The 11953-nt window shown below is 39.1% G+C and overlaps 1 pseudogene; it reads right to left on the reverse strand.

Moving 5' to 3' along the window:
• Positions 1-7319: 7319 nt before the first annotated feature.
• Positions 7320-7839, reverse strand: LOC135652314 (uncharacterized; annotated as a pseudogene).
• Between the last annotated feature and the right edge of the window lie 4114 nt (positions 7840-11953).

Genomic DNA, 11953 nt, shown 5'->3' on the forward strand with positions numbered 1-11953 from the left:
CATGGGCTGTCTCACCCAGAATTCGCAGCTGGCAATGATAAGGACTGATCCAGTCAGCAAGAGCTCCTCTTTCTGAGATCAAGAAGGATTTCTCCTTCACATAGCTCTGCAGTTTCTTCGAGTCATAGTCCAGTCGTTATTGATCTACGCAAGCAGCAAAACATGACAGTTTCAGTGACAGATTGTCGTTATCACGACACAAATATGTTGACGTGGAAGAACAGAGCACTTATTTGTCTGATAACATTGATTGATTTAAGAGGTACAACCATAAATAGTAGACCATGAAATGTTCATGGTCGACGGTTAAAGCATCAAGAGAAGTCCACTTCACAAAGTAATCAGTTAAAAGCATTTTTCCAGAAGTTCGTAACAATGGGCACCAGAATGACATCCACCGCATAGCAGACAGATAAAATTGGCCAAGCAGGACTTCATCTAAGCTCTTCTTAAATCATGTGATGGACTGATAAAAGAAAATATAAACAATCATTTCATACACAATTTTGTTTACCGTACTTTCCAAACTCATGTGCCCCTTCGCCCAGTTTAAGAGATGACCCGAGTCACAGTGACACTTAAACTTACACAGCATTAAGAAACAACGTAAATGATGGGAAGTAACAGAGAATGTGAAGAAAGAAAACAGGGGGATATCGCGCAAAAGGAAATTACACAGTGAGCCATGAACTTGAAATTCTTGACGAACTATACGTATAATATCACTGTTATATTTTGTTCTTCCCTTGTAAATTTATAGATGTACCGGCGATGTTTGCCTCTGGCAGCAGCAACATCTTGATAGCTATTTATACACAACTCAGCAGGGAGGTTATACACATTTAGCAGGGAGAATTTTTCTCAACTGCTTATTGTATAAAGACATCTTCAGTAAGTGACCCATGTAAAAAGGCATTGTTAACATCCAATTGTCGTATGTGACAGCCCTTTGAGATGGCCAAACTCAGGATAAGACGGATTGTTATGGGTTTAACAACGGGACTAAATGTCTTTGTGAAGTCGACACCAGGTCGTTAATGAAACCCTTTGGCGATTAGACGTGCTTTATATTGTTAGGATCAAGAGCACTAAGAGGAGGGGGGGGGGGGGGGGGGGGGTGAATTAGTGCAGCGGAAAACTTTCTACGATTAAAAAAAAAACTGCGTTCGTTCGATAAAAGTGATTTCAGTAAGAAAGCCCGATTCGCAAATCACTTTAACTTTTGATTAAGCGAGATGCAATTGAAATATGATATTCGTACGATAAAACTAATTTACGTCTAAATGTTAATTCGTAAATCACTTGATTAAGCGAGATGCAGTTAAAGCAAGGATATAAAGGCAGTTTGCAGTTATGATAGAAATCAAAACGTAAACGCAAATTGAAATTTGATGATCGTACGATAAAACTGATTTACGTCTAAACGCCGATTCGGAAAGTGCAAAGCTTGAAACCCAATCGTATATGCGCAGAAAGCTGTAAGCTTTTGAGGAGGTTTGCAGTAAAGATAATATGCTCAAAGTAAATGCAAACCGAGATTTAGAGTGGTTCGGTCAATCTTGACCTACATCCACTTTTGACTTCCTCTACTGACATCCACTAGAGGCCTTTCTTCAAAAGGCAAAGGCCAACCACCCTTTTACAGTTTCACTCCTTTTGACGGGCTTAGGAGACAACCCTTACAGAATTTTCTCTCCCCTCTTTAAAGATCAGAACTTGGAAGAAAAGAGGGAGAAGAACTTTTAGCCTTTACAATAATTTTGAACTCTAAAAATCACAGAATAAGATCAGGATTTCGGTGTGTTTGAGTGCTCTTTCAGTGCTGAAAGGGTGGGGTATTTATAGGCCCCAACCCAGTTTAAATTTCGAGCTCAAAACTGTCAATTTCCAGAATTTCGGGATCTGGCGGTTGCACCGCCTGGCAGAGCTCGAAGATTGAGCCTCTGGGCGGTACCACCTCCTGTCAGGGGCGGTTGCACCGCCTGCCAGAGCTCGAAGACCGAGCTCAGGTGGTGCCACCTCCTGTCAGGGGTGGTTGCATCGCCCAGTCTCGCTCGGAGACTAAGCCCAGGCAGTGCCACCACTTGGCTGGGGCGGTTCAACTGCCTGGCAGAAATCAGGGTCCGAATGGGTTGATCCATTCGGCCCAATTTGGGTTTTTCAGGGGCCCAATTGCCCCAAGATTAAGTTAATGGGATCACCTCCCATTTTCAACTTAATCATTATGCTAACTACGATATTTCCTAAGACATTTACTGCAACTTGCTCCGGTGCGTCAATCACTTCTTCCGGCCAACTTCCGGCGAACTTCCGTCGATCATCCGATAAACCCTCGGTGATGCTCATGTGGACTTCCGGCAAACTCCTGGACTTGTGACGATCCACTTGGTGAGTTCCGACGAGCTTCTTTGGCAAGCTCATGGACTTCTCGAATTTGTTCCCGCAGAACCTCCGACGACTGTCCGAACTTCCGTCGAACTCTCGAACTCCCAACGTGATCATTGTCTTGACTCCGACGTAACTCCTGCTGCATATCTTACTTTCATCGTAGTTAATCCTGCACACTTATCTCAACATATAGATTAGATAACAAATGACAATTGACTTCATCATCAAAATCCGAGATTCAATATATATCTTGCAACGGATCCGTCTGAGTTCCGCTTAATTCGAAAGACTCATTTACACTCGATGATATTTTGTGTGTGATGAAAGAGTACTAAGGTCCATTAGAGTTATCGAGGAGAGCATCATATTCGTCACACATGGCTTTACGCCAATGAGAAGATTTTTGAGCTTGAGTGATTGTAGTGGATTCACTGGCCTCAGTGGAGGAACTTGTTATAGCATGTAAGTCAAAGACTTGACGTGGTTTGAAAATACCACTTTTGGAGCGTGTTATATTGTGTTGGTGGTATAGCCGAGGGCGAGTCACTATCATGGACTAGGCCAACCGTCGGCACAATAATGTCACTAGGTCTAGGAGAAGGTAAAGCCAGTGGCAATGTTGCCGAGGGTATGACTTCATTAATAGGGGAAACTTGTGAGGAAGGGAGTAGAGAAATAGAGGGAGTGAGAAGCCGTTGAACTAGAGTAATAGGAGTATGCAGATCTTAAGAGTAAGGACTGGACGGTGTCATTGAAGGTTCGTGTGATGAGATCGGAGGGATATTCTAGTGATGTATGTTTATCGGAGTAGCTTGCATGGTAGGATTATTTTGAAAAAGAAAGACAGACTCCTCAAAGATAACATGACGTGATATAAAGACCTTTTTAGTTTGGGGTTCATAGCATCGAAAAATATTATGTTCAAGAGAGTAGCCTATAAAAATACAAGGCTTAGATCGTGGTGTTAGCTTATGTGACGCATAGGGACGGAGCCATGGATAACATAAACAACCAAAAACTTTGAGTTTATGAAGGTTTGGAAGCTTGTGGAATAATTTTTCAAATGGTGACTAATATTGTAAGACTGGAGTGAGCATACAATTAATGAGATAAACTGCAGTTTGAAAAGTTACTGACCAAAAAGGTTGTGGCATGGATGCTTGATATAAAAGGGAGAGACTGGTTTTAACGATATGCTAATGTTTGCATTTGGCAGAGCCAACCAATTGAGGAGTATATGGGGGTGACTTGAGGTGTTATATACCACAAGCAGAGAGACAGGATGTGAGGGCTTGATATTCGCCTTCGCCATCAGAGTAAACTGTTTTAATGGAAGATTGAAAAAAATTCTCGACCAACTTTCGAAAGTTAGTAAATACTGTAGAAACATCAAACTTATGGTGGAGAGGATATAACCATGTGTAATTAGTAAAATAGTCTACTAAAATGACATAAAAGCGAAACTTGTCAAAAGAAGGAATTGGGGCAGGGCCCCACACGTCGGATTTCAAATGGTTTAGAGCAAAAAATGGAGGTTGTCCCAAAAGGCAGTTTATGACTTTTATTGCAAAGACAAGCATCACAATGATTGACAGTGCTATTGATTTTCAAGGTAGGAAGAGAATAACGAGAAAGTAACTTTTGCTGGATAAAAGGGGAAAGTAATTTTTGTTGGATAAAAGGGGAGGGATGACCAAGACGACGATGCCATACATCAACCGAAGCTGCGACTGAAGAATGAGCAGTAGGAAGGGTAATTTGCGAAGCGAATGACCACTCATAAATATTGTCTTTGTTCTGGCCCTGAACCAAGGATGCCCTCGTGCTCAAATCCTTGACAAGAAAAAAGTTAGAAAAGAATTCAATTGAGGTATTATTTTATTTACAGAATTGAGAAACAGAAATAAGATTTCTTTTAATGTTAGGTGCACACAGAATATCATCGAGTGTAAAAGTTGTAGTAAATGAACTAAGTGTTGAGGAACCAGAATGAGTAATAGGAATTCTTTTACCATCACTGATGATGATATCTTCATTTCTGTCATAGTTGTTGTGGATGGACAAGTTTTGAAGATCAGAGGTGATGTGATGAGAGGCGCCCGAGTCCACAATCCAATTAGGTTGGGTAGGAGTTGGAGTAGCCATGAAATTCACTTGAGGCCACTGTGATGGAGCAGGGAGTCTGGGGCGAGACCGACAGACTTTCGCGGAGTGTCCGATTTTATCATATAGTTGGCAAATGACTTGTTGGTGGCTTGTGAAGTCAGGATGTGACGGTTGAGGATTATGAAAGTTACCACCTTGATATGGATAAGGGGGGTTTGGTTTGGGCCCCATAGGATTATGAGGCAGCTTAGCCAAATCGTTGTTGACGTGCTTATTATACTGGTTGCTCTTCCTCTTGGATTTTTGATTGACCTGAGCTGTAATAGGTGGTCCGAGCAACCTATCATCACGCTTCAAGTATGTCTCATAGTTGATCAACTTATCATAAAGTTCTTCGAATGATATTGGTGAGTCGCGTGCCCGAAGATTAGAAAGTTGTGCCCGCCAAGATGCGTAGTTGCCGCCTTTGGATAATTTGAAGGGAATGAGTGCTGCAGCATTGATGGTGATAAGACTTTGAGAAGAGCTCAGAGTTCTTGCAGAAACAGAGATAGGAATATCGGAAGAGGAAAATGAAGACATCCCAGATATTTTGTGGCAGTTTAAGTGATCTTTACAGAAGATGTAAAGATATAGGAGGGAGGGAGGAGGAGAAAAGCAGATCGATGCGCTACAGAGGAGGCTGCAACGATGAACTGCAGAGGAGGCTGCAGCGATGAACTGCAGAGGAGGCTGCAGCGATGCACTGCAGAGGAGGTTGCAGCGATGCACTGCAGAGGAGGCTGAAGCAATGGGCGAGGAAGCTAATGAGCGAGAAATCTGCAGCGATTAAGTGAAAAAAAAAATCTGCAGTTGTTACAACTGCAGTTAGGAACTTGGAAAAGGTTTCGGATGCTACTTGTCGAGGCGAAAAAGAAGCAAAGGACAGCAACTTGGGAGCAAATCACTGCTGCTGCAGCAGCTGCGGTAGAGAGGGCTGCTGTGGCATGGACGACGACAGCGACACTTCTTGCTCGAGTGAGATGTGGGAATGAGGAGGAGAGGTCGCTGGCCGGGAAGCAGTTGCGAGGATGTGGCATGGACGACGACAGCGACACTTCTTGCTCGAGTGAGATGCGGGAATGAGGAGGAGAGGTCGCTGGCCGGGAAGCAGTTGCGAGGACGGCAGCCACCACGATAGTGTAGGCGAGGTTCTTGTGAGGGTAGGAGGTGATCGAGCAGTCTCCGACTCCGGAACTGGAAGCAGCGACACCGGAGGAGAGGTAAGCAGCAACACTACCCTTTCCAACTGAACAGAAAAGAGGAGTAGTAGAAGGCTTCGGCAGAACTGCCTTCATCCGCAAGGAAGAAGGCTCTGATACCATGATAAGAATTAAACGAAGAAGATAGAAAGATAGAAATTGTAAAAGAAACTATGAAATGTATAAGATGTAATTGCCTAATTCATTTTGACAGTGAGTTCTTGATAGTTATTTATACACACTCAGCAAGGAGGTTATACAATCTCCCGCCTCTCTCGGCCTTCTCATACCTCCCCTTGCCCTGTGAACGACAGTTGCCTACTGTAGTGAAAGCAACTGCCTTCTTTACTATAGTGAATCAGTAATAAAATATTATTTATTACTGCTGTTGCTGTAGTAATTAGTACCACTTTAGATTATTGTTGCAGCTTTAGAGTCTTGAATCATCACTCGAGATGACTCATCAGTGCTAATTTTTATTTTATTTTTAATAATCATAATATATAATTTTTAAATTATAATATTCAGTCTGTAGTGCCTTTTGGCTCATCACTCCAGATGACTCATCAGCGACCTTGGCATTTTGAGTCCGTAGTGCCTTTTGGCGCTGCTTTTGATTACACTAGCGTACATCTCTCCTTAGCAATTGCTATGTATCTTTCATTTGTTTGACTCATCAATAACTTATTTTGTTAGTTTTAAGTGACTGATCATTATGTTAGTGATAATGATAAGATCAATATTATTAATGCCTCATGAACCGAAAATATGAGAAATGAAAATCCAATGTGCTTGATCACCAACAAACAATGCCAATTGTAAGAATAATCGAATGTGGGCCCCACCAAGCTCAACTCAACTCAACTATTGGTAGTGTTTATAATACACACTTAAATAACTTTGTATTATAGTCGAGTGGCGTAAGCACAATTTGCATTCTCCTCTGTATTTAATGTTCGATCCCATGAAAGAAGAAAGGTTGGAGGCAACATGACAATTTTTTAAGGTTTGGTCTACACTTGAAAAATACTGTGCGGAAAATAGAACATAAGCCCCAAATTGTAGGAGAATTTTAACAGTAAACCTAGCAAACTTTTACAATCTTTCCTCCTTTTCACCTTATCATATTTTTTTTATTTGCCTTGTTGATTAATAATTGTGCACATAATTTGATTTCCAATAGATCAATAGATTGTTTATCTCTTGCAATGTTCTCATATTTTCTGCAGGATACTTCACTTGAACCCACCTACTGAAGTCATCACCTATTTCACAAAGAAAAAGTCATCCCTACCATTTTAGAAGGTTCATTTCCAAGATTAAAGAGTTCTTATCCACATTCTTATTAATGCATCACATTAAAGGTGCACTATCATTGAGCTTTAACATCTAACTTTCTTGTCACTGCTGTCATTTCTGCTAATAATGGATGCCCTTAGCCTATCACCTGCTTACAAAAGTCATCAGATGCAACTTTTAGTGGAGATGAAGCCCCACAGTTTTCACTAACTTGATCTGAATATTTTATGAAGATTCTCATAATGTATTTTAGATCCTTACCATGTCTCATGAAATATTCTGTGTTTCAAACTTCAACAATATATTTTCATCAATTAAAGTAGCATGCTAAATGTCTAATTCATTATAACTCACAAAATCATGAAGTGAAGTAGGGAATACCTTTTTCTAAAGTGGCGTGAACTGCATGAAATGGCATGCGAGCAAAAGTATCAGATCCTGGAAACATCATCCATGTATACTCCTTCGAGTCATGATCTCCACATGTCGGACATATCTCCTTCACCAATTCTTTGGTTCCCTCTACTTCTCGCATGACGGTCTCGGAGGGTGATGGAACACTACTCTTTGTTGTCCGAGCTCTCCTACGAAGAGCTGTCTTCCCTATTACCATTCCGAAGTCTATCATTTTCCACAAGATGTAACAATAGAAAACTATTACACTAGATGCATTTTGAGAGATTCAATCATTTAATCTGAAAGTAATAGAAAAGTTCTTCACCTGATGCCTTGCTAAGAGGAGATGCTCAGCCTCCGTTTCAACCTCAACCAAAGCTTGCTGGAATTCCTTCATGCTAGGATCCATTATAGCTCTCTGAAATGTCTTTCGAAGTCACCTAAAAAGTTCTTGTTAGAGCTAGCCCCAGGATATTTACCAAAGGATAATTTTGGCAACACAACAAAGATAATAAAGCGGAAAGAATAAAGCGACAAGAACAACAGAACACCAGAACACCAGATATACGTGGTTCGGTCAATTGAATTTGACCTACATCCACGGAAGAAAGAGGAGCAAATTACTACTATAAAAGAGGGACACTTACAAATGCCTTAGGAAATGTTCCTAGGCCATAAAACACCTTCAGCTTCCTAAACAAGAAGACTTCAAACCATAAGTAGGTTTTCTTGTGATGCCTACTGTACTTCTTGTGGTGTCTGTGGTACTTCTTGTGGTGTGTCTAACATCAAAGCTCAGACCCTTATTTATAGTTCGAAGACGAGACAACAAGTCTGATTTTCCCGATGTGGGACTATGGGACTTGCCAAACTAACAGTTCTCATTAGCTAAATACCAATTTTCTAACCTGAAACTGTTCACACTAAAACTTACAGAGATATGAAAACAAAATGTTTTGCAATATAAAGCAGTAATTGCTATGCAAGAAACACTAACAATACAATTAAGCATTGCAAATGAACCACTTAGAACAAACTGCCACAGTAATGAAGACATGGGGAACGGCGAGCTCGCGAGTGGAGCCGCGATGGTCATTAGAGGCCCAATTGCGCATATGGGTCAGACAGCTCGGGCCGGGCGTCGACTTATATTGATAAAAAAAAGGTTGAAATTATTTGCCTATTCCACAACTATAGAATTTTTATTAATTAGATTTCAAATATATATAAATAAATAAAATAAATTTATGATAAATTCAGATCTTTAAATAATTAGTATAATTTAAAACCAAACTGATCAAAATAATTTAAGTCAAATTTGAGTGTTCACAGATAAAAATAAATAAATAAATAAATAAATGATTATGACTAAGAATTTAGGTCAATACAAATATACAACTCAAGTCAAGCTTAAACTTATATTAAGATTGGTCGAGATTATGTAAATATCAATCTATGTAAAAATATACTTGTTAGCTATATTTAAAATAATAAATAAATAAAATAATAGTATAATCAAAATCCGAGATTCAACACATATCACAATGGTACTTCATAACTTAGGCAATCCTAGCTAAGTCCGAAAAGTTGGCGCAAGTGTGTTTCATAACTTAAGCAACTACAGCTAAGTCCATGACTTTATTATAAGGGTGCCTCGTAACATAAATAACTTTAATTAAGTTTGTAACAATGTGGTATCAGTTGGTAAACAATTCAAGAAAATAGCAAAGAAGTTTTGTAATTTCATTATGTCAAAGCATTGTGGAAAATCTAATAAGATGGGCAAGCTGGAACATTGCCCTAAGCAATCATAGGTGGGTTATAAGTGCAAACTTGCTCTCATGCTTTTGGAGCCGCTCAAGAAGCACGACAACCAACAAGATGAGCGAGAGGTTAGCTATTTTCCATTATCAAAGGAGGCATAATCTAGAGCATAAATCAGGAAAATAAGCCATAAAGAGATAATCATAGTAGTGGAAACCCGCCTTGAATTCTTGAAACGAGTCTAGAGGAACTCTAGTAAAGCTAACAAATGCTTCTTAGGGTAGAGAGCTCACAAAAAGAAGCTGAACCTCAAATCAACAAAGTTGAGTCCCTTGTTGATCGATTGACGAAAGATACCAAATACTCCATGAATATTTACATGAAGTCATTACAAAACTCACGTCCAGGGTAATATTGCATGCAAGTGCTCTTAATGTTGGAGGGAGTAATACTGATATTGTGCCACCACAAAGCTTGAGGCCACTTGAGCTGTATTACTGTGGGGGTGCTAGGGATGCTAAAGTGCTTGAAAATTTTATGTTTGACAAAGAACAATACTTTTGAGCTACAAGGCTTATTTTTGAAGATACTAAAGTTTCGATAATAACCATGTATTTGAATAAAGATGTAAAACTTTATTAGTGAATAAATTGGGAAGAGATCCAATAAGGTCGGTGCTGAGTGGCCATATATGAGGACTTGAAGCAGGAGTTGAGGACTCAATTCTTACTCGAGAACAAGGAATTCATTGCAAGAAGGAAGCTAAGAGAACTCCTCCAAAGTACTTTCATTCGGGACTATGTGAAACAATTCTTGCATAGAAACTGGACATAAATTTATTTATGATCATAAATAAACTTTTAAACAATGATATATAAAGTTTTTTGATATCGTTACTTTCTTTATATTTAAGAAAAATATTATTGATTAGTATTTATATCTAAAGATCAATAAGAGCAAGCTTGTTATAGTAGTCTTATATATGGATAATCTTCTATTTGCCAATAGTGGTTTATTATGCCAAATCAAAAAATGTCTCATCAAGAATTTTAATACAGTTGATATAAATGAGGTATCTTATATTATTGGAATTAAGATTTTTAAAGATAGATCTCAATAATTGTTAGGACTATCTCAAAAAGGATATATTAATTGAATCTTAAAGAGATTTAGTATATATCTTTGTTCAGCAAATAACATAAGTAAAAATTTTAGTCAAAACAAGTATTTTTAAAATAACTTAAAAATAATATAATAAAAAAAATATTCATTATGCATTTATAGTTAGAAGTCTATTAGATTCTTAAGCCTATATCATACTAGATATCATTTTTGTAGTCAAAATACTATGTGTATATTAGAGTTATCTAGGAATGAAATCCTATAATAAGATATCTGAAAAGATCAAAGAATTATATAATCACATACACGAAATTAGGTTAAATTAAAATCATAATTTTTTCAAATATTGATTTTATAAATTATTTTGATAATAGGAAATTCACTTTACATTTTATGTTTATTAGTTGAATGGGCAATTTAAAAAAATATCAAGTATAGAAACTGATTTTATGATTTTTTTGAGGCTATTAGTCAAATTTTATGATTGTAAAATTTTATCTGGTGTTGTCAAACTCAATTGTAAAATTACTGAATATTTTGCTAGGGCTCCTGGCCTGTCTAGGCACGAGATGGTCCCATGTGTCGTTCGTTCGTAAGGAGGAGCTTCGGATGTTCAACAATGCTTGGTTTTAATGCGTGTCCGTGTTCCTTTAACTGTGGTTGAAGATATCAGCAGACGAACGTGAGATGCCTTTTGCTTGCATCCGTAGCATCTAAAACCTGCTCAAGACTGGATTTATGAGAGCAAGGAGAAGAACCGGATGCTGTTGTTGCAAGTTCATGTGTTTAATGAGCAAAGCGAGAGCTCATCGCAAGGAGCCACCGAGCACGCGCGGTTCCAAGAGCTTCTCCGCCAATCCCTCCTCTCGGCACATGGTCGTGCGTGTTTGGGGTCTCGGATCGAAGTCAAAACCCCATTTCTCCAGGTCGAGGTCACGGGGAAGACATAATTGAACAGGAAGAAGACAAGCGTTAAGTTCGTTTCTAAGCTCAGCGTGGCCGCTCGCCGATGGTCCGCCAGCGTTGAAATCTTTGCGTTTTACTGAAAGGTTTGACTGTGCTGCTTAAGCGAAACCACAAGAAATGTGAAGGAACGAGCCGATGCCACACATTTCAACGACAGCTTTCAGAGCAAATGTGTATAAGTTCAGCAACCCTGATCTCTTAATCCAAGTAACATCTTCATTGCTTGAGAAAACAATGATTTCAAGTCAAAACTGTTCTCAGATCGAAATTATAGTCTCCCTCTAGATTAAGGATATCTATGTGAAGACTCCGATATAAGATAAATTTGCACAAGCAAAGCAATTAGTCAGAGAGAGAGAGAGAAAGAGAGAGGAAGTTTGGTGCAGCGGGGACGACGTCATCGATCTGGCGCTCAGTTGATATCGGATCTCGATGATGGATCCGGTATCGGTTTTTGGTCGGAAGTCCGGCTCTAATTTTGGATCGGATCCTCGTTGTTACTGATTGAGATCCGACCCTAGTTATCGTTTGACCTCTCATGAATTGTGCTGTAGTATCGGGCCGACATGCCCCCTTCTTTTATTGGATGGGTTTGGTGTATTGGATGTTATGCCCGATATTTATTTATTTATTTATTTATATTCTATGTTAGAATATTGTTATCAAAGTCA

The sequence above is a fragment of the Musa acuminata genome, chromosome BXJ3-11 (assembly GCF_036884655.1).
Source record: "Musa acuminata AAA Group cultivar baxijiao chromosome BXJ3-11, Cavendish_Baxijiao_AAA, whole genome shotgun sequence".
NCBI classification, from domain to species: domain Eukaryota; kingdom Viridiplantae; phylum Streptophyta; class Magnoliopsida; order Zingiberales; family Musaceae; genus Musa; species Musa acuminata.